This window comes from Triticum aestivum, chromosome 5D, assembly GCF_018294505.1.
Source record: "Triticum aestivum cultivar Chinese Spring chromosome 5D, IWGSC CS RefSeq v2.1, whole genome shotgun sequence".
In the NCBI taxonomy this organism is placed as follows: domain Eukaryota; kingdom Viridiplantae; phylum Streptophyta; class Magnoliopsida; order Poales; family Poaceae; genus Triticum; species Triticum aestivum.
In genome coordinates this window covers 249,871,564-249,895,824 of record NC_057808.1, presented here as the reverse complement: position 1 = coordinate 249,895,824, position 24,261 = coordinate 249,871,564, and the positions used below count along the sequence as shown (strand labels likewise).

The 24,261-nt window shown below is 44.8% G+C and overlaps 1 pseudogene; it reads right to left on the bottom strand.

The window, feature by feature from the left end:
- Window positions 1–21,837: 21,837 nt before the first annotated feature.
- The window catches only part of LOC123120480 (ATP synthase subunit alpha, chloroplastic-like), an 80,182-nt pseudogene continuing 77,758 nt past the window's right edge, over window positions 21,838–24,261 (bottom strand).

The following is a 24,261-nucleotide window of genomic DNA, read 5'->3' as shown; positions in this document are numbered from 1 at the left end:
ATAAACACACGAATACAGACAAACGAAGACAAGATCCGCGTCGATCCACCGAAGACAAACGCTGACCGAATCCTGTGAGATCTGCTGGAGACAAACCTCCACACCGAAGGAAATATGCCCTAGAGGCAATAATAAAGTTGTTATTTATATTTTCTTATATCATGATAAATGTTTATTATTCATGCTAGAATTATATTAACCGAAAACTTGATACATGTGTGAATACATAGACAAAACAGAGTGTCCCTAGTATGCCTCTACTTGACTAGCTCGTTAATCAAAGATGGTTAAGTTTCCTAACCATAGACATGTGTTGTCATTTGATGAACGGGATCACATCATTAGAGAATGATGTGATGGACAAGACCCATCCGTTAGCTTAGCATAATGATCGTTAAGTTTTATTGCTATTGCTTTCTTCATGACTTATACATATTCCTCTGACTATGAGATTATGCAACTCCCGAATACCGGAGGAACACCTTGTGTGCTATCAAACGTCACAACGTAACTGGGTGATTATAAAGATGCTCTGCAGGTGTCTCCGAAGGTGTTTGTTGGTTGGCATAGATCGAGATTAGGATTTGTCACTCCGAGTATCGGAGAGGTATCTCTGGGCCCTCTCGGTAATGCACATCACAATAAGCCTTGCAAGCAATGTGACTAATGAGTTAGTTGCGGGATGATGCATTACGGAACGAGTAAAGAGACTTGCCGGTAACGAGATTGAACTAGGTATGATGATATCGACGACCGAATCTCGGGCAAGTAACATACCGATGAGAAAGGGAATAACGTATGTTGTCATAGCGGTTTGACCGATAAAGGTCTTCGTAGAATATGTAGGAACCAATATGAGCGTCCAGGTTCCGTTGTTGGTTATTGATCGGAGATGTGTCTCGGTCATGTCTACATAGTTCTCTAACCTGTAGGGTCCGCACGCTTAACGTTCAATGACGATTTGTATTATGAGTTATATGTGCTTTGGTGACCGAAGATTGTTCGGAGTCCCGGATGAGATCACGGACATGACGAGGAGTCTCGAAATGGTCGAGAGGTAAAGATTGATATATTGGACGATGGTAATCGGACACCGGAATGGTTTCGGAATGGTTTGGGTATTTTTCGGAGTACCGAGGGGTTACTGGAACCCTGCGGGGAAGTATTGGGCCTACATGGGCCATAGGGGAGAGGGGAGGCAGCCCAAAAGGGGTGGCCACGCCCCCTCCCATGGGGAGTCCGAATTGGACTAGGGGAGGGGCGCGCCCCCCTTTCCTTCTCCTCTTCCCTCTCCCTCTCCCTTTCCCCTTTTCCCCCTCCATGAGAAGGAATAAGAGGGGGGGGGGGGCGAATCCTACTAGGACTAGGAGTCCTAGTAGGACTCCCCCCTCTTGGCGCGCCCCCTAGGGCCGGCCTCCTCCCTCTCCCTCCTTTATATACGTGGGCAGGGCACCCCTTGGAGACACACCAATTGTTCCAAGCCGTGTGCGGCGTCTCCCTTCACGGTTTACTCCTCCGGTCATATTCACGTAGTGCTTAGGCGAAGCCCTGCGCAGATCACACCACCATCACCGTCACCACGCCGTCGTGCTGATGAAACTATCCCTCGACCCTCTGCTGAATAAAGAGTTCGAGGGACGTCATCGAGCTGAACGTGTGATGAACTCAAAGGTGCCGTATGTTCGGTACTTGATCGGTTGGATCGCGAAGACGTTCAACTACATCAACCGCATTATACTAACGCTTCCGTTTTCGATCTACGAGGGTACCTGGATACACTCTCCCCCTCTCGTTGCTATGCATCTCCTAGATAGATCTTGCGTGATAGTAGGAACTTTTTTGAAATTGCATGCTACGTTCCCCAATAGTGGCATCCGAGCCAGGTCTATGCGTAGATGATATGCATGAGTAGAACACAAAGAGTTGTGGGCGATGATAGTTATACTACTTACCACCAACGTCTTATTTTGATTTGGCGGTATTGTTGGATGAAGCGGCCCGGACCAACCTTACATGACCACGTTCATGAGACCGGTTCCACCGACAGACATGCAACTTGTTTTGCATAAAGGTGGCTGGCGGGTGTCTGTTTCTCCAACTTTAGTTGAATCAAATTTGACTGCGGCCGGTCCTTGTTGAAGGTTAAAACAACAAACTTGACAAAACATCGTTGTGGTTTTGATGCGTAGGTAAGAACGGTTCTTATTAGAAGCCCGTAGCAGCCACGTAAAACTTGCAACAACAAAGTAGAGGACGTCTAACTTGTTTTTGCAGGGCATGTTGTGATGTGATGTGGTCAAGACATGATGTGATATACGTTATTGTATGAGATGATCATGTTTTCTAAAAGTTATCGGCAACTGGCAGGAGCCTTATGGTTGTCGCTTTATTGTATGAAATGCAATCGCCATTTAATTGCTTTTCTTTATCACTATGCGTTAGCGATAGTTGTAGAAGTAATAGTTGGCGAGACGACAACGACGCTACGATGGAGATCAAGGTGTCAAGCCGGTGACGATGGAAATCATGACGGTGCTTTGGAGATGGAGATCAAAGGCACAAGATGATGATGGCCATATCATGTCACATAGTTTGATTGCATGTGATGTTTATCTTTTATGCATCTTATTTTGCTTAGTACGGCGGTAGCATTATAAGATGACCCCTCACTAAAATTTCAAGGTATAAGTGTTCTCCCTGAGTATGCACCGTTGCGACAGTTCGTCATGCCGAGACACCACGTGATGATCGGGTGTGATAAGTGTTGCGGAACATAGTAATAATTCAAAAAAATTCCTACGTGTCACCAAGATCAATCTAGGAGATACTAGCAACAAGAGAGAGGGAGTGCATCTTCATACCCTTGAAGATCGCTAAGCGGAAGCGTTACAAGAACGCGGTTGATGGAGTTGTACTCGCGGCGATTCAAATCGCAGAAGATCTGATCTAGTGCCGAACGGACGGCGCCTCCGCGTTCAACAAGCAAAGGTCGAGTACTACTGATTCCCCATTGGCCAGGACCCAGCGTAAAATGGATCCGAATCCGACCCGAGGACGAGCTCAAACCTTAGGGTTTGAAAGAAGAAGTAAAGCTCTCGTTTACTTCAATCAAAAAAGGTAGGTGTACAGCCCGGGGACGTCTCCTCCTTCTTGATCCACCAAGGGGAGAGTAGAAGTTGAGGGAGAGCTCCGGCAGAATGATGGCGTGGTGGTGGAGCTTGTGGTTCTCCGGCAGGGCTTCGCCAAGCACTACGGAAGAGGAGGAGGTGTTGGAGAGGGGGAGGGCTGTGCCAGGGAAGGGTTGCTGCTGCCCTCCCACCCCCCTCTATTTATAGGGTGAAGGGGGAAGGGGGCCGACCCCCTTAGATCCCATCTACAAGGGGGGGGGGCGGCCAGGGGGGAAACTTGCCCCCCATGTTTGGTGGGAGGCGCCCCCACCCCCTAGGGTTTCTAACCCTAGGTGCCTTGGGCCCTTGGGGGGGGGGCGCACCAGCCCACTAGGGGGCTGGTTCCCACCCTTGTTCAGCCCACTTGGCCCACCGGGGCAGGTGGCCCCACCCGGTGGACCCCCGAACACCTTTTGGTGGTCCCGATACAATACCGATAACACCCGAAATTATTCCGGCGACTGAAACTGGACTTCCCATATATAATTCTTCACCTCCGGACCATCCCGGAACTCCTCGTGACGTCCGAGAGCTCATCCGGGACTCCAAACAACCTTCGGTAACCACATAAAATTTTCCATAACAACTCTAGCGTCACCGAACCTTAAGTGTGTAGACCCTACGGGTTCGGGAACCATGCAGACATGACCGAGACATCTCTCCGGCCAATAACCAACAGCGGGATCTGGATACCCATGTTGGATCCCACATGTTCCATGATGATCTCATCGGATGAACCACGATGTCGGGGATTCAATCAATCCCGTATACAATTCCCTTTGTCCATCGGTATGTTACTTGCCCAAGATTTGATCGTCGGTATCCCCATACCTCGTTCAATCTCGTTACTGACAAGTCTCTTTACTCGTTCCATAATGCATGATCCCGTGGCTAACTCCTTAGTCACATTGAGCTCATTATGATGATGCATTACCGAGTGGGCCCAGAGACACCTCTCTGTCATACGGAGTGACAAATCCCAGTCTCGATTCGTGCCAACCCAACAGACACTTTCGGAGATACCTGTAGCGCACCTTTATAGCCACCCAGTTACGTTGTGATGTTTGGTACACCCAAAGCATTCCTATGATATCCTGGAGTTGCACAATCTCATGGTCTAAGGAAACGATACTTGACATTTGAAAAGCTCTAGCAAAACGAACTACACGATCTTGTGCTATGCTTAGGATTGGGTCTTGTCCATCACATCATTCTCCTAATGATGTGGTCCCGTTATCAACGACATCCAATGTCCATGGTCAGGAAACCACAACCATCTATTGATCAACGAGCTAGTCAACTAGAGGCTTACTAGGGACATATTACGGTCTATGTATTCACACATGTATTACGGTTTCCGGTTAATACAATTATAGCATGAACAACAAACAATTATCATGAACAAGGAAATATAATAATAACCAATTTATTATTGCCTCTAGGGCATATTTCCAATAGTCTCCCACTTGCACTAGAGTCAATAATCTAGTTACATTGTGATGAATCGAACACCCATAGAGTTCTGGTGTTGATCATGTTTTGCTCGTGGAAGAGGTTTAGTCAACGGATCTGCGACATTCAGATCTGTATGCACTTCACAAATATCTATGTCTCCATCTTGAATATATTCACGAATGGAGTTGAAGCGACGCTTGATATGCCTGGTCTTCTTGTGAAACCTACACTACAAAAAAAGACACTTCCGTGATGATACGTGTTTGTCACAGTAGGTCACGTTTTCTGTCATGCATGTACATCCATGAAAAATTTATGACAGAATCAAGATAGTCAGACCTGTGCTGTTGTAGAAGTGTTCCATGACATTACCAAAATTATCATCACGGAAGTGTCCACTTCCATGACAATAAATCGCGCGTCACAGAAGTGCTTTCGTCAAGGGTGACCGACACGTGGCATCCACCGTAACGGAACGCCGTTAAGCTATCGGGTCCGGTTTTGGATCCGATAACCTGTTAACAGCCCGGACCAATGGGGATTTTCCACGTGTAAAATCATCATTGGCCGGAGGAAACACGTGTTGCCTCACCGTTGGGACAGATGTCATCCACTCATTGGACAGGAGGCGCCTATGAGAGGTCGACACGTGGCACGGCCCAATAGTGGCCCATTCCGGTGAAAAAGGCCGACCCATATAAGGTCAACTTGTGTCAGGTCCATTTAAGCCCACGGCCCATACGAGATGTGCCAATTCGGCCTGTCAACGGCCCGTTAAAGATTTGACACCATTGCAGCCCATCGTCAGTTCGAGCCCGTTAACAGCCAGCTATATATTTGGGCTCAATATCGGCCCGATGAGATTTCGGCCTGTTAATGGCCCATTCAGTGGATGGGCCAATTTTCACGATGTAATCTTTTGGCCTTTTAGCGACCCATTTAAATATTGGGCTAATTTCCAGCCCGGTGTGTCTTTCAGCCCGTTGATGGCCCATAAAGCAGTTGGGCCATTTGTAGTTGGACCTGAGTTTCGGCCTTTTAGCGACCCATTTAAGTGTTGGGCCAATTTCCGGCCTGGTGTGTCTTTCAGCCTGGTGACGGCCCATATATCTGTTGGGCCATTTGTAGTCGGACCTGAGTTTTGACCTTTTAGCGACCCATTTAAGTGTTGGGCCAATTCCTGGCCCTGTGTACCTTTCAGCCTGTTAACGGACCATAAATGAGTTGGGCCATTTGTAGTCGGACCTGAGTTTTGGCCTTTTAACGGCCCATGCCCTTCATGGTCCAATACCAGCCCCGTTTCTCTTTCGGCCTGCTAAAGGCCCACAACATAGTTGGGCCATTTACAATACGACCTGACTTTCGGCCTCTTAGCGGCCCATGCTCTACATGGTCCAGTACAAGCCCGCTGTCTCTTTCGGCCTGCTAAAGGCCCACAATATAGTTGGGCCATATGTAGCCCGAACTTAGTAACGGTCTGTTAACGGCCCGTGAAATCAATTAGGCCCACATGTTGCCCGCTTCGATGTCAGCCTGTTAACGACCCGGGAGTTAAGAGGGCCGACCATTAACTTTCGGCCTGGCAACGGCCCATTAACTTAATGGGCCCACTAGAGTTCGTACATGTCTTTAGGCCAAATTAGATAATTTGAGCCCATTACGACGAGCAATTATGCACAGGACCAAACCGATCAAGCAAAGGTACGGCATACAGGGAAAAACGTTGCACATCCAGCATATATTACATGAAATTACATCCATTGGGCAATCAAAGATTGATGCCACTGCAAATAAATGAACAGAACCTAACGATCTACAACGTCACAATCTGCAACCTCAGCACGGATGATGCCCATAAGCATGTGTGCAAGTTCTTGCTGCTTTGCTACACTGTCTCTGAAAACATTGATCAGTTGTTGTGTCGCACGACTCTGCACCTCTGATTCCTCCACCATTTCCATCATTCCCTCAGCCATTAATTGGTTCACAAACATACATTTTTTCCGTTGCATTCGAGACAGAGGATACTGAACAGATTCAGATGGCAATTTTGGCAGGCTTGTATTATTGATAGTGGAGAGTGTCTCGACCACTGCATCATAACATAAATTAGGAGGGGAACCAAACAGATTAATCATGAGTTATTGGACCTGGCCTAGATTTATTGAAAAGAAAAAAATGGGGTTGCCTTGCTGTTTTCAGAGTTTGTCTTCTTATCTTCAGCAGCCTGCACCAAATTAAGACACTAGCATTGCTATCATTGGCCAAGTCAGATAATAGGAAAGCAACATTGGCACAACGAACGTTTGGGCAACTAGCCAACACCAAATTAACACAATATGGCACAGCTATCATCAGCCAGGTAAGGTAATACAAAAGCAACATTGACACAATGAATGAATGGGCAAGCAGAGCAGCACTACAATTCAGTAATGTGCATGATATGAGATAGTACACTCATGCAGCTCAGTATGCAAAACTACTAGGAAGTTTTCTTTACGAAAATCAACATTGGCGCCTTTAACATTTTGCTACAACAAATTTTAGATCAGACAAAGGTTGGATTCACGCCGATTAACCAAATACATGCTGATGTAAAAATATAGTGATATACAACAGGTACTTACATCAGCATTGGAGCACAGAGAATTCCCGCAAGATATTTTCCTCGAATGCAATCCGAATGAAGAAAATCTTCTATCATTTAACCTTATTTTCTAAAAGAGAGATGGGTAAGAAACATGTAGAAAATATGATCAGAATGCTATAAAATTTCATGATGCGAGGATACGCACACGCTTCTTAGAATGGAGTTGACATTCTTTTGCTGGACTGGAGCGGACTAGTTCTTTGGCCACTGGAATCTTCTTATTATCAGTGGGAGTTGGGCTTCTCTGTGCTGGAGCAGCATCTATGAAAAATGGAGTTGGTTTATTATCTCCCGGCGTTTGGATCTTTTACAAAGACCTGGTTTGTAACCCTTCAGATTCTAACATAGCTGTCTTCCCCCTGCATGCCTTATATAGAAGAATGGTGCTTCAATTATAAAACATGCTACATGAGATGGAATAGGTACTGAAGAATAGAAAGGCATGACATATTGACATGTATTCCCTCCATCCGGAAATAAATGGATGGGTCTAGGCATATTTCAGTTCTAGATACATCCAGTTTTATCCATTTCTGCGACATGTAATCCGGACGGAGGGAGTACGATGTAAGAGCTAGGGATATGACAGGACAACACAGTAAAAAAAACATTGAAAACCCACTGCCGAACCAAAGTAATCAAACCCACTGATATGAGATAATACACTCATGCAGCTCAGGATGCAAAACTACCAGACAATTTTCCTTACAAAAATCAACATTGTGGCCTTTAATCATACATTTTGCTACAACTAAATTTAGATCAGATAAAGGTTGGATTCACGCTGATTAACAAAATACATGCCGATGTAAAAATATAGTGATATACAACAGGTACTTACATCTGCATTGGAGTACAGTGAATTCCTGCAAGAATCTTTCCTCACAGACGATACCAGTGCAGAAATTCTTCTATCTGTTAAGCTTATTTTCTAAAAGAGAGATGGGTAAGAAACATGTAGAAAATATGATCAACATGCTATAAAATTTCGCGATGCAAGGATACGCACACGCTTCTTAGAATGGAGTTGACATTTTTTTGCTGGACTGAAGCGGACTAGTTCTTTGGCCACTGGAATTTGCTTATTATCAGTAGGAGTTGGGTTTCTCTGTGCTGGAGCAGTATCTATAAAAACTGGAGTTGGTTTATTATCTCCTGGCATTTGGATCTTTTGCAAAGACCTGGTTTGTAACCCTTCAGATTCTAACATAGTCGTCTTCCCCTTGCATGCCTTGTATAGAAGAATGGTGCTTCAATTATAAAACATGCTACAACAGAGAGATGGAATAGGTACTAAAGAATAGAAAGGCATGAAATATTGACATGTATTCCCTCCATCCGGAAAAAAAGGATGGGTCTAGGCGTATTTCAGTTCTAGATACATCCTTTTTTATCCATTTAGGCAACATGTAATCCGGACGGAGGGAGTATGGTGTAAGAGCTAGGGATACGACAGGACAACACAGTAAAAAAACACTAGTTGAATGAAAAACTGTATGCTAGCGGAATACCTACAGAAAAAACTAAGGCAGCATACACGTGTACGATTGTGAAACTAAGATGGCATTACAACAGAGCACTAGAACATCACTTCAATGTAAAAAAACATGGTATGGTAGACAGATGAAGTACGTACTGATGAATAACAATGCATAAGATATTCAGAAGCATGATATCCAAATTAAGCAGATGACATTGCGATAGAGTAGAATGACAATACTTTAATTTGAAAACATGTTATCATGAATGGAATAGGTACTGAAAAACAGGAAGGCATGACATATTTACATACATGATCAGCATGCTAAGCACATGGCATTGCAACAGAATACATACACTCCAGGACATTATATGCATGTTGTACCCATATCACGGGCCAAGTTAGAGCAAGGACCTTGTGGGGTGAAGAGGATTCAACATCTTTCTGCAAGTCTTCTGAAGAACTGCCTTTACATGTTCCATCATATTGGGTATCATTGACATCAAGTTTATTGGCCTTTACATTGCTCCGTGAGGTTCTTGTGGATATATCAGTGTGTGCAATTATATCTGACATGCATGGAAGACAACTAGTAGTTAGATTTATGCAATGAGTGCCTGTAGGAGATGACATAAATAGTAGGACTGGGGTTAACTAGCAGCAACAGGTCTCAAAAAACTAAAGGGAGAACACAGATGAAAGCTACAGAATATGTATCGTTTGTACTCGAGATTAACTAGATGCACACAAAAGTATTAAAGAACAACATAGGTAATACTAGAAGTGGTATAATACTATAATCACCAGCCTGTGGGATAGCATTGGCTGATGGATGATAACTATGGAACAACGTTACCTAAAGAACAAGTATCTTAGCTGAACTATGGAACAACGTTAACTCCTGAACAAGACCCGTAAGAGATCAGCATGAATATACAGTGAAATGTGATAATCTATTTTCCATGCTTAGATGAATAACAAAGCCATAAATGTTGCACACAAGTAAGATGAGGGTAGAACCTAACTGGCCGCCATCCATAGGAGTGAGCATCATGTGCTGACTTGTCGATGGCCCTGCAGTTGTTGTGGCTGTCCATGTCGGGCACGCCCATTCGACGCAGGGAACTGTTGAGTGGGGACTATAGCTCCCTTCTGGTGTATGCTTCCCTTGTTGGAGCAGCTGCGGTGAGTCGGAAGACGGTGTGGCTGAAGATGCAGACAACGCATAATGTTAAGAACGACACATCTCTTTGATCTGAAGAAATACACTAAGAGATCAACAGCAAGGTACGAGAGTGGTCACACGTCTGTTGACTGAGACTAAATTGGGGTCACACGATTTTATTTTATTTTGGTACTGTCCGATCTACGCCGGATGGCTTGATGGCCGTCTTGTGCCTCCCGGCTGACACTGTTAGGAATCTTCCCCGAAGAGCCAGCGACCAACGGCAGAGCAGCTTGCCTCCGCCGTCCGTGGCCCCGGCCAAAACCCCGCTCCCCGCCCCACCGCACTGCCGTGGTTGCGCCGCCCCCGGGCCAATCCACAAAGACTCCCCGTCATCCAGATCCGGCGGCAGCAGTACCTTGAACCCACGCAACTCTAAGATAGCCATCTAGGCGCTGCTACCATGGCGAACTTGCAGCCCCGCACCCTTACGTTAGACACCAGCCAACCGGCAGCCTAGGAGCTCTGCCGCCTCGAGGGGTGCTGCTTCCCATTGGGAATCGATTGGCCCAGAATAAAAATTCAGACAACTGATGCCTAAATAAAGTGATTTGGGATGAGGGTGCGACCTATCTGGCGGCATGGTGAAGTAGGCAGGTCCAGCTGCCGAGTCGGTGAGGCCGGCGCGGTTGCGGTGGCCACCGGCGGCAGGGAAACAACGATGTCGCGACGGCCGACGGCTACGGGGAAGCAGCGTCAGGACTCTGGACGGATCCTAAGTTGGAGCCGCTCCGGCGCCGTGAACAACGGCGGGGGTGAATCGGCTCCGGTACGGTTCACGCGGCCATTGTCGAGGCAGCTCCAGCAGCACAGAGAGGCACACGACCCAGTGCACGACGGCAAATGGACAGCGTCTCCGGCATTAGGGAGGAGGGTGGCTGTGAAATTGGTGCAGTGGGGGGCGCCATGGAGGAGGGGCTGAGGTTTCGCGGCTCGGGAGAAGGGAGCTTCCGGGGAGAAGGTGATTTGGCGCCCACGAGGTATGAAGGGGGGGGGGGGGTTGGGATACGGACGCATTTGTCTGAAATGTGAGGGGGAGTTACAGTTCTACCCCTGCTTTTAGGCTTCTCGGCTTGGGTCTGTATACTGAGGGTCAGGGATAGTAGAGTAACTTTGCTTCTCCCCAAATAGTGGGCGGAGCGATTTCGGGCGAGGAGGGCGTGTTTTGAAATATAGTGGGCGCCAGCGATTTCGGGCGAGGAGAGCGTGTTTTGAAATAGTGGGCGCGAGCTATTTCGGGCGAGGAGAGCGTGTTTTGCCGACCATGGTTTATGAATTATTCGGCACATGTCATTTCGGCCGAGGAGAAGGCGCGCTTGGATGAAGTTACGAACCTACCCTCGATGCACAACGGGCCAATTAATGCGTCTCCCACATAGGACGGTAATTTCGCGTCTCCCATTTATTTGCTCAGGTGAATTCCACCGAGCAGAGGATGTTTAACGGTTCGTTCAAAATTTGGGAGAACGAGCATCCACGTCTACCTTACCAAGTCGATTCGAATCAAGCTAAAAAAAAGTCGATTCGAATCAAATTTAGAAATATTAGCTTGCCACTTCATTTTTAGATGGAGAGATGATGCTCGGGAGTAATGTGTTTTTACATGCTCGTTGCTAGCGATTTACTATATGACAAACAGTTGACCCACTCAAAAACGGGAATCAGACCCAAAATGAAATATCTCGATTCAATGAAATAGCTCGTTCACCAGGTCAAAATAGTGAACTAAATCCAAAATTGAACACCTCAATCGAATAGCATGTTGTACAGTATTATAGTACTCCATGAACATGTTGAAAGTCAAATTAATGAACTTGTTTGATATACGCATATATCCGTTCATGTGTGGATCGCAGACAACATGTTCTCCAATTTAAATATTTGAATACAAGTTTATATCGAAACATGGTTTATATCAGTCTTTAATGCATAAAACGCGACCTTCCCCTCTCCCGGACTCCTGCTCTCTCTCTCTCGCCGACAATCTTCAATTCTGTCGCACGCATCCAACACACAAACCTTGTTGGTCCTCTCTCTTTCTCTCCATCTCTCTCTCTCTCTCTCTCTCTTTTTGTGTGTGTGCGTGGGTGGGGGGGGGGTCTTTCTAGTTCGCATGCATATATACTCCATCTATAGGTCTCTCTCGCACACTATGTATGATTCTCTAGTCCAAGCTAGATATCTTGGGTGCACTCATCGTACGCACACAAATTCCTTGGCTCGTTGCCCGTAACTCTCTCACGCACCACTCTGTCGTCTCAGAGCTCTTCCCCCTCTCTCTCAAACTTTCCATCTACCTGGGTCACACATACACATGCATATCTCACTCGCACTCGATAGGCCCATCTAAAACTCTATCTCTCTCCCTCGTTCTCTCTCCATCTCACACGCACACACACAATCTCATGCCTAGCTAGCCAAGTATGATGGTCTCTCACTCAATTGTAGGCACACGCAGTCCCCCCTATATGTATATGACTAGCTAATCTTAGTCTCCATCACAAACATGTGCATGGTCTATCTCAATTTCTCTCGGGGCATCTTTCTATCGCGCACGCACCTCCCTCGATCTCCCACCCATATAGTCCCCTCACGATCTCGAGAGGGTCTCTCTATCACAAACACACCCTCTCGCGCTCCCCATGCGTCCATGTTCTCCATGTGTCCCTCTCGACATTTGTTCCTTGTGAAGGAAATATGCCCTAGAGGCAATAATAAAGTTATTATTTATTTCCTTATATCATGATAAATGTTTATTATTCATGCTAGAATTGTATTAACCGGAAACATGATACATGTGTGAATACATAAACAAACAGAGTGTCACTAGTATGCCTCTACTTGACTAGCTTGTTAATCAAAGATGGTTAAGTTTCCTAGCCATAGACATGAGTTGTCATTTGATTAACGGGATCACATCATTAGGAGAATGATGTGATTGACTTGACCCATTCCGTTAGCTTAGCAAACGATCGTTTAGTATTCTGCTGTTGCTTTCTTCATGACTTATACATGTACCTATGACTATGAGATTATGCAACTCCCGTTTACCGGAGGAACACTTTGTGTGCTACCAAACGTCACAACGTAACTGGGTGATTATAAAGGTGCTCTACACGTGTCTCCGAAGGTACTTGTTGGGTTGGCGTATTTCGAGATTAGGATTTGTCACTCCGATTGTCGGAGAGGTATCTCTGGGCCCACTCGGTAATGCACATCACTTAAGCCTTGCAAGCATTGCAACAAATGAGTTAGTTGCGAGATGATGTATTACGGAACAAGTAAAGAGACTTGCCGGTAACGAGATTGAACTAGGTATTGAGATACCGACGATCGAATCTCGGGCAAGTAACATACCGATGACAAAGGGAACAACGTATGTTGTTATGCGGTTTGACTGATAAAGATCTTCGTAGAATATGTGGGAGCCAATATGAGCATCCAGGTTCCGCTATTGGTTATTGACCGGAGACGTGTCTCGGTCATGTCTACATAGTTCTCGAACCCGTAGGGTCCGCACGCTTAAAGTTTCGATGACAGTTATATTACGAGTTTATATGTTTTGATGTACCGAAGGTAGTTCGGAGTCCCGGATGTGATCTCGGACATGACGAGGAGTCTCGAAATGGTCGAGACATGAAGATTGGTATATTGGACGACTATATTCAGACACCGGAATGGTTCCGGGGGTTATCGGATATATACCGGAGTACCCGGGGGTTTAATGGGCCTACATGGGCCTTAGTGGACAAGAGGAGGGGCGGCCAGGGCAGGCCGCGCGCCCCTCCCCCTCTAGTCTGAATTGGACAAGGAGGGGGGGGGGGGCGGCGCCCCCCTTTCCTTCTTCTCCTCCTCCTCCTTCCCCCTTCTCCTAATCCAACAAGGAAGGGAGGGAGTCCTACTGCCGGTAGGAGTAGGTCTCCTCCTGGCGCGCCTCCTCCTGGCCGGCCGCCTCTCCCCCCTTGATCCTTTATATACGGGGGCAGGGGGGCACCCCATAGACACAACAATTGATCATTGGTCTTTTAGCCGTGTGCGGTGCCCCCCTCCACCATAGTCCACCTCGATAATATCGTAGCGGTGCTTAGGCGAAGCCCTGCGTCGGTAGAATATCATCATCGTCACCACGCCGTCATGCTGACGAAACTCTCCCTCAACACTCAGCTGGATCGGAGTTCGAGGGACGTCATCGGGCTGAACGTGTGCTGAACTCAGAGGTGCCGTGTGTTCGGTACTTGATCGGTCGGATCATGAAGACGTACGACTACATCAACCGCGTTGTGCTAACGCTTCCGCTTTCGGTCTGCGAGGGTACGTGGACACACTCTCCCCTCTCGTTGCTATGCATCACCATGATCTTGCGTGTGCGTAGGAAATTTTTGAAAGTACTACGTTCCCCAACAGTGGCATCCGAGCCTGGTTTTATGCGTAGATGTCATATGCACGAGTAGAACACAAGTGAGTTGTGGGCGATATAAGTCATACTGCTTACCAGCATGTCATACTTTGGTTCGGCGGTATTGTTGGATGAAGCGGCCCGGACCGACATTACGCGTACGCTTACGCGAGACTGGTTCTACCGACGTGCTTAGCACACAGGTGGCTGGCGGGTGTCAGTTTCTCCAACTTTAGTTGAACCGAGTGTGGCTACGCCCGGTCCTTGCGAAGGTTAAAACATCACCAACTTGACAAACTATCGTTGTGGTTTTGATGCGTAGGTAAGAACGGTTCTTGCTCAGCCCGTAGCAGCCACGTAAAATTTGCAACAACAAAATAGAGGACGTCTAACTTGTTTTTGCAGGGCATGATGTGATGTGATATGGTCAAGGCATGATGCTAAATTTTATTGTATGAGATGATCATGTTTTGTAACCGAGTTATCGGCAACTGGCTGGAGCCATATGGTTGTCGCTTTATTGTATGCAATGCAATCGCCCTGTAATGCTTTACTTTATCACTAAGCGGTAGCGATAGTCGTTGAAGCATAAGATTGGCGAGACGACAACGATGCTACGATGGAGATCAAGGTGTCGCGCCGGTGACGATGGTGATCATGACGGTGCTTCGGAGATGGAGATCACAAGCACAATATGATGATGGCCATATCATATCACTTATATTGATTGCATGTGATGTTTATCTTTTATGCATCTTATCTTGCTTTGATTGACGGTAGCATTATAAGATGATCTCTCACTAAATTATCAAAGTATAAGTGTTCTCCCTGAGTATGCACCGTTGCGAAAGTTCTTCGTGCTGAGACACCACGTGATGATCGGGTGTGATAGGCTCTACGTTCAAATACAACGGGTGCAAAACAGTTGCACACGCAGAATACTCAGGTTAAACTTGACGAGCCTAGCATATAACAGATATGGCCTCGGAACACGGAGACCGAAAGGTCGAGCGTGAATCATATAGTAGATATGATCAACATAGTGATGTTCACCATTGAAACTACTCCATCTCACGTGATGATCGGACATGGTTTAGTTGATATGGATCACGTGATCACTTAGAGGATTAGAGGGATGTCTATCTAAGTGGGAGTTCTTAAGTAATATGATTAATTGAACTTAAATTTATCATGAACTTAGTACCTGATAGTATTTTGCTTGTCTATGTTGATTGTAGATAGATGGCCCGTGCTGTTGTTCCGTTGAATTTTAATGCGTTCCTTGAGAAAGCAAAGTTGAAAGATGATGGTAGCAATTACACGGACTGGGTCCGTAACTTGAGGATTATCCTCATTGCTGCACAGAAGAATTACGTCCTGGAAGCACCGCTAGGTGCCAGACCTGCTGCAGGAGCAACACCAGATGTTATGAACGTCTGGCAGAGCAAAGCTGATGACTACTCGATAGTTCAGTGTGCCATGCTTTACGGCCTAGAACCGGGACTTCAACGACGTTTTGAACGTCATGGAGCATATGAGATGTTCCAGGAGTTGAAGTTAATATTTCAAGCAAATGCCCGGATTGAGAGATATGAAGTCTCCAATAAGTTCTACAGCTGTAAGATGGAGGAGAATAGTTCTGTCAGTGAGCATATACTCAAAATGTCTGGGTATAACAATCACTTGATTCAACTGGGAGTTAATCTTCCGGATGATAGCGTCATTGACAGAATTCTTCAATCACTGCCACCAAGCTACAAGAGCTTCGTGATGAACTATAACATGCAAGGGATGGATAAGACAATTCCCGAGCTCTTCGCAATGCTAAAGGCTGCGGAGGTAGAAATCAAGAAGGAGCATCAAGTGTTGATGGTCAACAAGACCACCAGTTTCAAGAAAAAGGGCAAAGGGAAGAAGAAGGGGAACTTCAAGAAGAACAGCAAACAAGTTGCTGCTCAGGAGAAGAAACCCAAGTCTGGACCTAAGCCTGAGACTGAGTGCTTCTACTGCAAACAGACTGGTCACTGGAAGCGGAACTGCCACAAGTATTTGGCGGATAAGAAGGATGGCAAGGTGAACAAATGTATATGTGATATACATGTTATTGATGTGTACCTTACTAATGCTCGTAGTAGCACCTGGGTATTTGATACTGGTTCTGTTGCTAATATTTGCAACTCGAAACAGGGACTACGGATTAAGCGAAGATTGGCTAAGGACGAGGTGACGATGCGCGTGGGAAATGGTTCCAAAGTCGATGTGATCGCAGTCGGCACGCTACCTCTACATCTACCTTCGGGATTAGTTTTAGACCTAAATAATTGTTATTTGGTGCCAGCGTTGAGCATGAACATTATATCTGGATCTTGTTTTATGCGAGATGGTTATTCATTTAAATCAGAGAATAATGGTTGTTCTATTTATACGAGTAATATCTTTTATGGTCATGCACCCTTGAAGAGTGCTATATTTTTGTTGAATCTCGATAGTAGTGATACACATATTCATAATATTGAAGCCAAAAGATGCAGAGTTGATAATGATAGTGCAACTTATTTGTGGCACTATCGTTTAGGTCATATCGGTGTAAAGCGCATGAAGAAACTCCATACTGATGGACTTTTGGAACCACTTGATTATGAGTCACTTGGTACTTGCGAACCGTGCCTTATGGGCAAGATGACTAAAACGCCGTTCTCCAGAACTATGGAGCGAGCAACAGACTTGTTGGAAATCATACATACAGATGTATGTGGTCCAATGAACGTTGAGGCTCGCGGCGGGTATCGTTATTTTCTCACCTTCACAGATGATTTAAGCAGATATGGGTATATCTACTTAATGAAACATAAGTTTGAAACATTTGAAAAGTTCAAAGAATTTCAGAGTGAAGTTGAAAATCATCATAACAAGAAAATAAAGTTTCTACAATCTGATCGTGGAGGAGAGTATTTGAGTTACGAGTTTGGTCTTCATTTGAAACAATGCGGAATAGTTTCGCAACTCACGCCACCCGGAACACCACAACGAAATGGTGTGTCCGAACGTCATAATCGTACTTTACTAGATATGGTGCGATCTATGATGTCTCTTACTAATTTACCGCTATCATTTTGGGGTTATGCTTTAGAGACGGCTGCATTCACGTTGAATAGGACACCATCGAAATCCGTTGAGACGATGCCTTATGAACCGTGGTTTGGCAAGAAACCAAAGTTGTCGTTTCTTAAAGTTTGGGGCTGCGATGCTTATGTGAAAAAGCTTCAACCTAATAAGCTCGAACCCAAATCGGAAAAATGTGTCTTCATAGGATACCCAAAAGAGACTGTTGGGTACACCTTCTATCACAGATCCGAAGGCAAGACTTTTGTTGCTAAATTTGGAATCTTTCTAGCGAAGGAGTTTCTCTGGAAAGAAGTGAGTGGGAGGAAAATAGAACTTGATGAGGTAACTATACCTGCTCCCTTATTGGAAAGTAGTTCATCACAGAAACCGGTTCCTGTGACACCTACACTAATTAGTGAGGAAGTTAATGATGATGATCATGAAACTTCAGATCAAGTTGTTACTGAACCTCGTAGATCAACCAGAGTAAGATCCGCACGAGAGTGGTATGGTAATCCTGTTCTGGAAGTCATGTTAATAGACCATGATGAACCTACGAACTATGAAGAAGCGATGGTGAGCCCAGATTTCGCAAAATGGCTTGAAGCCATGAAATTTGAGATGGGATCCATGTATGAGAACAAAGTGTGGACTTTGGTTGACTTGCCCGATGATCGGCAAGCCATTGAGAATAAATGGATCTTCAAGAAGAAGACTGACGCTGACGGTAATGTTACTGTCTATAAAGCTCGACTTGTTGCAAAAGGTTTTCGACAAGTTCAAGGGATTGACTACGATGAGACTTTCTCACCAGTAGCGATGCTTAAGTCTGTCCGAATCATGTTAGCAATTGCCGCATTTTATGATTATGAAATTTGGCAAATGGATGTAAAAACTGCATTCCTGAATGGATTTCTGGAAGAAGAGTTGTATATGATGCAACCGGAAGGTTTTGTCGATCCAAAAGGAGCTAACAAAGTGTGCAAGCTCCAGCGATCCATTTATGGACTGGTGCAAGCCTCTCGGAGTTGGAATAAACGCTTTGATAGTGTGATCAAAGCATTTGGTTTTATACAGACTTTTGGAGAAGCTTGTATTTACAAGAAAGTGAGTGGGAGCTCTGTAGCATTTCTGATATTATATATGGATGACATATTACTGATTGGAAATGATATAGAATTTCTGGATAGCATAAAAGGATACTTGAATAAGAGTTTTTCGATGAAGGACCTCGGTGAAGCTGCTTATATATTGGGCATCAAGATCTATAGAGATAGATCAAGACGCTTAATTGGACTTTCACAAAGCACATACCTTGACAAAGTTTTGAAGAAGTTCAAAATGGATCAAGCAAAGAAAGGGTTCTTACCTGTGTTACAAGGTGTGAAGTTGAGTAAGACTCAATGCCCGACCACTGCAGAAGATAGAGAGAAGATGAAAGATGTTCCCAATGCTTCAGCCATAGGCTCTATCATGTATGCAATGCTGTGTACCAGACTTGATGTGTGCCTTGCTATAAGTTTAGCAGGGAGGTACCAAAGTAATCCAGGAGTGGATCACTGGACAGCGGTCAAGAACATCCTGAAATACCTGAAAAGGAGTAAGGATATGTTTCTCGTATATGGAGGTGACAAAGAGCTAGTCGTAAATGGTTACGTCAATGCAAGCTTTGACACTGATCTGGACGATTCTAAATCGCACACCGGATACGTGTTTACATTGAACGGTGGAGCTGTCAGTTGGTGCAGTTCTAAACAAAGCGTTGTGGTGGGATCTACATGTGAAGCGGAGTACATAGCTGCTTCGGAAGTAGCGAATGAAGGAGTCTGGATGAAGGAGTTCATATCCGATCTAGGTGTCATACCTAGTGCATCGGGTCCAATGAAAATCTTTTGTGACAATACTGGTGCAATTGCCTTGGCGAAGGAATCTAGATTTCACAAGAGAACCAAGCACATCAAGAGATGCTTCAATTCCATCCGGGATCTAGTCCAGGTGGGAGACATAGAAATTTGCAAGATACATACGGATCTGAATGTTGTAGACCCGTTGACTAAGCCTCTTCCACGAGCAAAACATGATCAGCACCAAGACTCCATGGGTGTTAGAACCATTACTATGTAATCTAGATTATTGACTCTAGTGCAAGTGGGAGACTGAAGGAAATATGCCCTAGAGGCAATAATAAAGTTATTATTTATTTCCTTATATCATGATAAATGTTTATTATTCATGCTAGAATTGTATTAACCGGAAACATGATACATGTGTGAATACATAAACAAACAGAGTGTCACTAGTATGCCTCTACTTGACTAGCTTGTTAATCAAAGATGGTTAAGTTTCCTAGCCATAGACATGAGTTGTCATTTGATTAACGGGATCACATCATTAGGAGAATGATGTGATTGACTTGACCCATTCCGTTAGCTTAGCACACGATCGTTTAGTATTCTGCTATTGCTTTCTTCATGACTTATACATGTTCCTATGACTATGAGATTATGCAACTCCCGTTTACCGGAGGAACACTTTGTGTGCTACCAAACATCACAACGTAACTGGGTGATTATAAAGGTGCTCTACAGGTGTCTCCGAAGGTACTTGTTGGGTTGGCGTATTTCGAGACTAGGATTTGTCACTCCGATTGTCGGAGAGGTATCTCTGGGCCCACTCGGTAATGCACATCACTTAAGCCTTGCAAGCATTGCAACTAATGAGTTAGTTGCGAGATGATGTATTACGGAACGAGTAAAGAGAATTGCCGGTAACGAGATTGAACTAGGTATTGAGATACCGACGATCGAATCTCGGGCAAGTAACATACCGATGACAAAGGGAACAACATGTGTTGTTATGCGGTTTGACTGATAAAGATCTTCGTAGAATATGTGGGAGCCAATATGAGCATCCAGGTTCCACTATTGGTTATTGACCGGAGACGTGTCTCGGTCATGTCTACATAGTTCTCGAATCCGTAGGGTCCGCATGCTTAAAGTTTCGATGATAGTTATATTATGAGTTTATATGTTTTGATGTACCGAAGGTAGTTCAGAGTCCCGGATGTGATCTCGGACATGAGGAGGAGTCTCGAAATGGTCGAGACATGAAGATTGGTATATTGGACGGAATGGTTCCGGGGGTTATCGGATATATACCGGAGTACCCGGGAGTTGATCCAGTATATGGCATGTATATCCCATTCCAAAATGATCTATTAATCTGCTAATAAGTCGTTTCATACCAGTTCCGTCTATCTCTTTATTATGAAAGACCAGATTGGACCATTCCACCATACATAAGTACCCCCTTTTCGGCTGAGTAGGATTCGACAATGGGCCTGAGTCAGTGATTCGAAAATTTAATTAACTTAATTGCCTCAATCTCAATCTGGATTCGCGTGACAAATAATGATGATACTAGGGAAATCGGAATGCCCCCCGAAAGGGGAGGGGCATCGCCGAATCTAACTTTCTTGTTTAGGTAGTGTATGAATAGGCCTGACTAAATCCTTGTAAGGCTTCCTGTATTTCTCTATAAAAAGAAATATGACTGCCTAGCTTTGGTAGATTTCCCCCAACGCAATTCAAAAACGGAAATTCCACGAATCCCTGAGGTGGATAAGTCCGACGACTCAGCAGCAGTGCTGAATTGAGTTTCTGGTCTGGTGGATCTGATATATAGTTAGGGGGCAATACATACCAAAAGGTTCGAAGAAGGACGGCGCAGTATATAACCAACCCACCCATAGCCGGTCTAACTGCTGAGAGAGAAAAGTGCTTTTCTTTCCCTAAGAGTCCTCGAGTACACACAGCTATTGCGGTTGTGAGATCAGGATTTTTGATTCATAATTTAGAATCAATCCATGTTAGGTCAACATCGAGACAGAGCATCTCAGTTGGCTCTGTCAAGGAAGTGAAACAGGCATTCCCGAACTTCTTGCCTTCAAATAGGACTAACCGCCCGAACCCGCTTGCTTATCTTCTACGAACTAATTAAGTTAAGCAGTGGTTCTTTTTTTAAGTGACTAGAACTTCTATCAACTACTATTCTAGCACCCAGCTGTGCCATGTGTTTATTCCATTCTTCAGGTATTCCTTTGAATAACTCATCTTTTCAGGTAAGACAATTTGAAGATCTTCTTAGTCAGCCTATCTGTATTGTTATCCTCTAGTGCGGATCCAATCAGATTTTATAAAGCCAAGGCCTGACATCCATTGTGGGGATCATCTTTTATCGGGAGACATGGCCTGGTGGTTTCTGATCGAGATTCCTAATCAATAGGGCGAAGAGCTCTTCGCATGATCTGGTCCTACATTTTGTCTACGCTATTTTTTTGTCCCTTCTCAGCTGCTGTCCTTACTCCGGATAAATTGGAACACATTGATTCCGTTCGTTCCTGCCCTTCGCTTCAGGCCATAGTGCTTTATCGAGAGCAGAGGCGAATTGTGCAAAGGCTTGTCACTCTGCGAATTGAGCTAGTTCCAATTTGGATTTGCCAGCTACTTGTTTCATGGCTTTAATTTGAGCCGCGGATCCTACTCTGGAAACAGAAATACCCACATGAATAGCGGGTCGAATTCCGGCATGGAATAGATCCGCAGATAAGAATATTTGTCCATCTGTAATGGAGATTACATTAGTAGGAATATAGGCGGAAACGTCTCCAGATTGAGTCTCAACTATTGGTAAAGTGGTCATACTTCCTTTTCCTAAAAGAGAATTTAATTTAGCGGCTCTTTCTAAAAGGCGTGAATGCAAATAAAAAACATCCCCTGGATAAGCCTCACGGCCAGGAGGTCTTCTTAATAGAATGGACATTTGGCGATAAGCTTGTGCCTGTTTGGAGAGATCATCATAAATTATTAAAGTATGCCGTTCGCGGTACATAAAATACTCAGCCAGGGCTGCTCCCGTATAGGGAGCGAGGTATTGTAATGTAGCAGGTGAATCCACCATTTCAGCTACTACAATAGTGTATTGCATGGCCCCCTCCTCATGGAAAGTAGTTACTACTTGAGCTACGGAGGATGCTCTTTGACCGATAGCTACATAAACACATATTACACCTTGCCCTTTTTGATTGAGATTGTATCTGTGGCTACTGCTATTTTGCCAGTCTGTCTGTCCCCAATAATGAACTCTCGCTGACCGTGCCCTATAGGGATCATCGAATGGCTGCAGAAAAAGAAGATTTGTCAAGAATTATGGGATCAATTCTAGGCCACTTCATGACTGTCTAAAAAAAGATTCATTCCAGTGGTCAGATGCTCAAATTGAGGCCTTCACAACATTGAAGAATTGTCTGGTCACTGCCATTACCTACTTCTGCTTGGACTGACATCTCCCTGGATTTCTTTGAGGGTCTTCCCAAATCATTGGGCAAAGAAGTCATATTGTTGGTGGTGGACAGGTTCACTAAATATTCTCATTTCATTCCCCTTGCTCACCCTTATACAGTACAATCAGTCTCTCATGCTTTCATGGATAATGTTTTTAAGTGGAATGGATTCCCAAAGTCAATAGTCTCTGATAGAAACTGGATATTCACAAGTAACATGTGGCAGGCCTTCTTCAAAGCACTGGTGAAAGCCAAAAGGCATATATGACCCGCTCAGCCCAATGGAAGTGATTTGAAACTGACGTTTCTTTAGAATTCGATTAATAATAAGAACATAGACCGGTTTCTAGAAAAAGAGACGTGCCCTCTTCTCTATCTGTAGATTCAGCAGCAACATGCTGGTTCCTTTTGTCATAATACCTAACGGCTGTGGGCAGAATGAATGAAAAAGCAGATGAAAGACCAATAGAATGAGAAATATAGAATAAAGCTAGGTGACGTCACGACATTTGATAACCAATTGCTTCTTTTGCTTTTCACCAACCTTCATGTACAATCTTATTTCGTATTGGAGTACAGCCTATCGTAGGCCCAGCAAAGGCAAGACGGAAAGCAAGCATTAAGTGAAGAAGCAAGGTCCAAACAAAGTAGTGAAAGATTGACATTGAAAAGCTTCTCCATGTCTATATATGTCCGATGGACCAAGTTCAAAGGAAACGGCTTCTCTACTTCATCAAAAAACCAATCCAAGCCTGAAAAGGAGAGTTGCGGTTAACGTCCTATAAATTGAGAAAGAAGCATGTTCTTCATGCCCAAGGATAAAGTAGATGGAACCAGTTCTCTAACCTTCTTTTTGTAGCAGATACTGCATAAAGTTTACCTGCCTTGTAAGGCTTTTGTAGGATTAATCAAATTTTCTTTTTCTCGTTCTTTGATTTTCCTGTGTGCTTTTTAGGCGGCTATCTATATTAGCCAGAGAGCACTTACATTTGAGACCGGGCACTTCGTCATCAGGTGGAGAAGAATTAACGGACATTTCCGATCTTTTGTATTCGATTCGGATCTCTATTCAATGTGTTTTCAATACCCTAACCTCCAAGGGATGAGACGCCCACGATACCCAATAGTGCCAGCCAAACCAAGCTAGTACACCATCCAGCCAGAATAAAACAAAGGAAAAGAAATAGAACGTACCTCCTTAAATAAATATCTCACCTATCAAACTCAAGCAAGAGTCGAACCGCTAGCTTTTTGTGGCCATGGGAACCGGTTGGGACACCCTCAAACCCCCTTTTATTCTAAAAAAGGGATCGGCACTTCTTGTATAAATGGAATGGAATTTCTCGAGGTTTAATGGGCCTACATGGGCCTTAGTGGAGAAGAGGAGGGGCGGCCAGGGCAGGCCGCGCCCCCCCTCCCCCTCTAGTCCGAATTGGACAAGG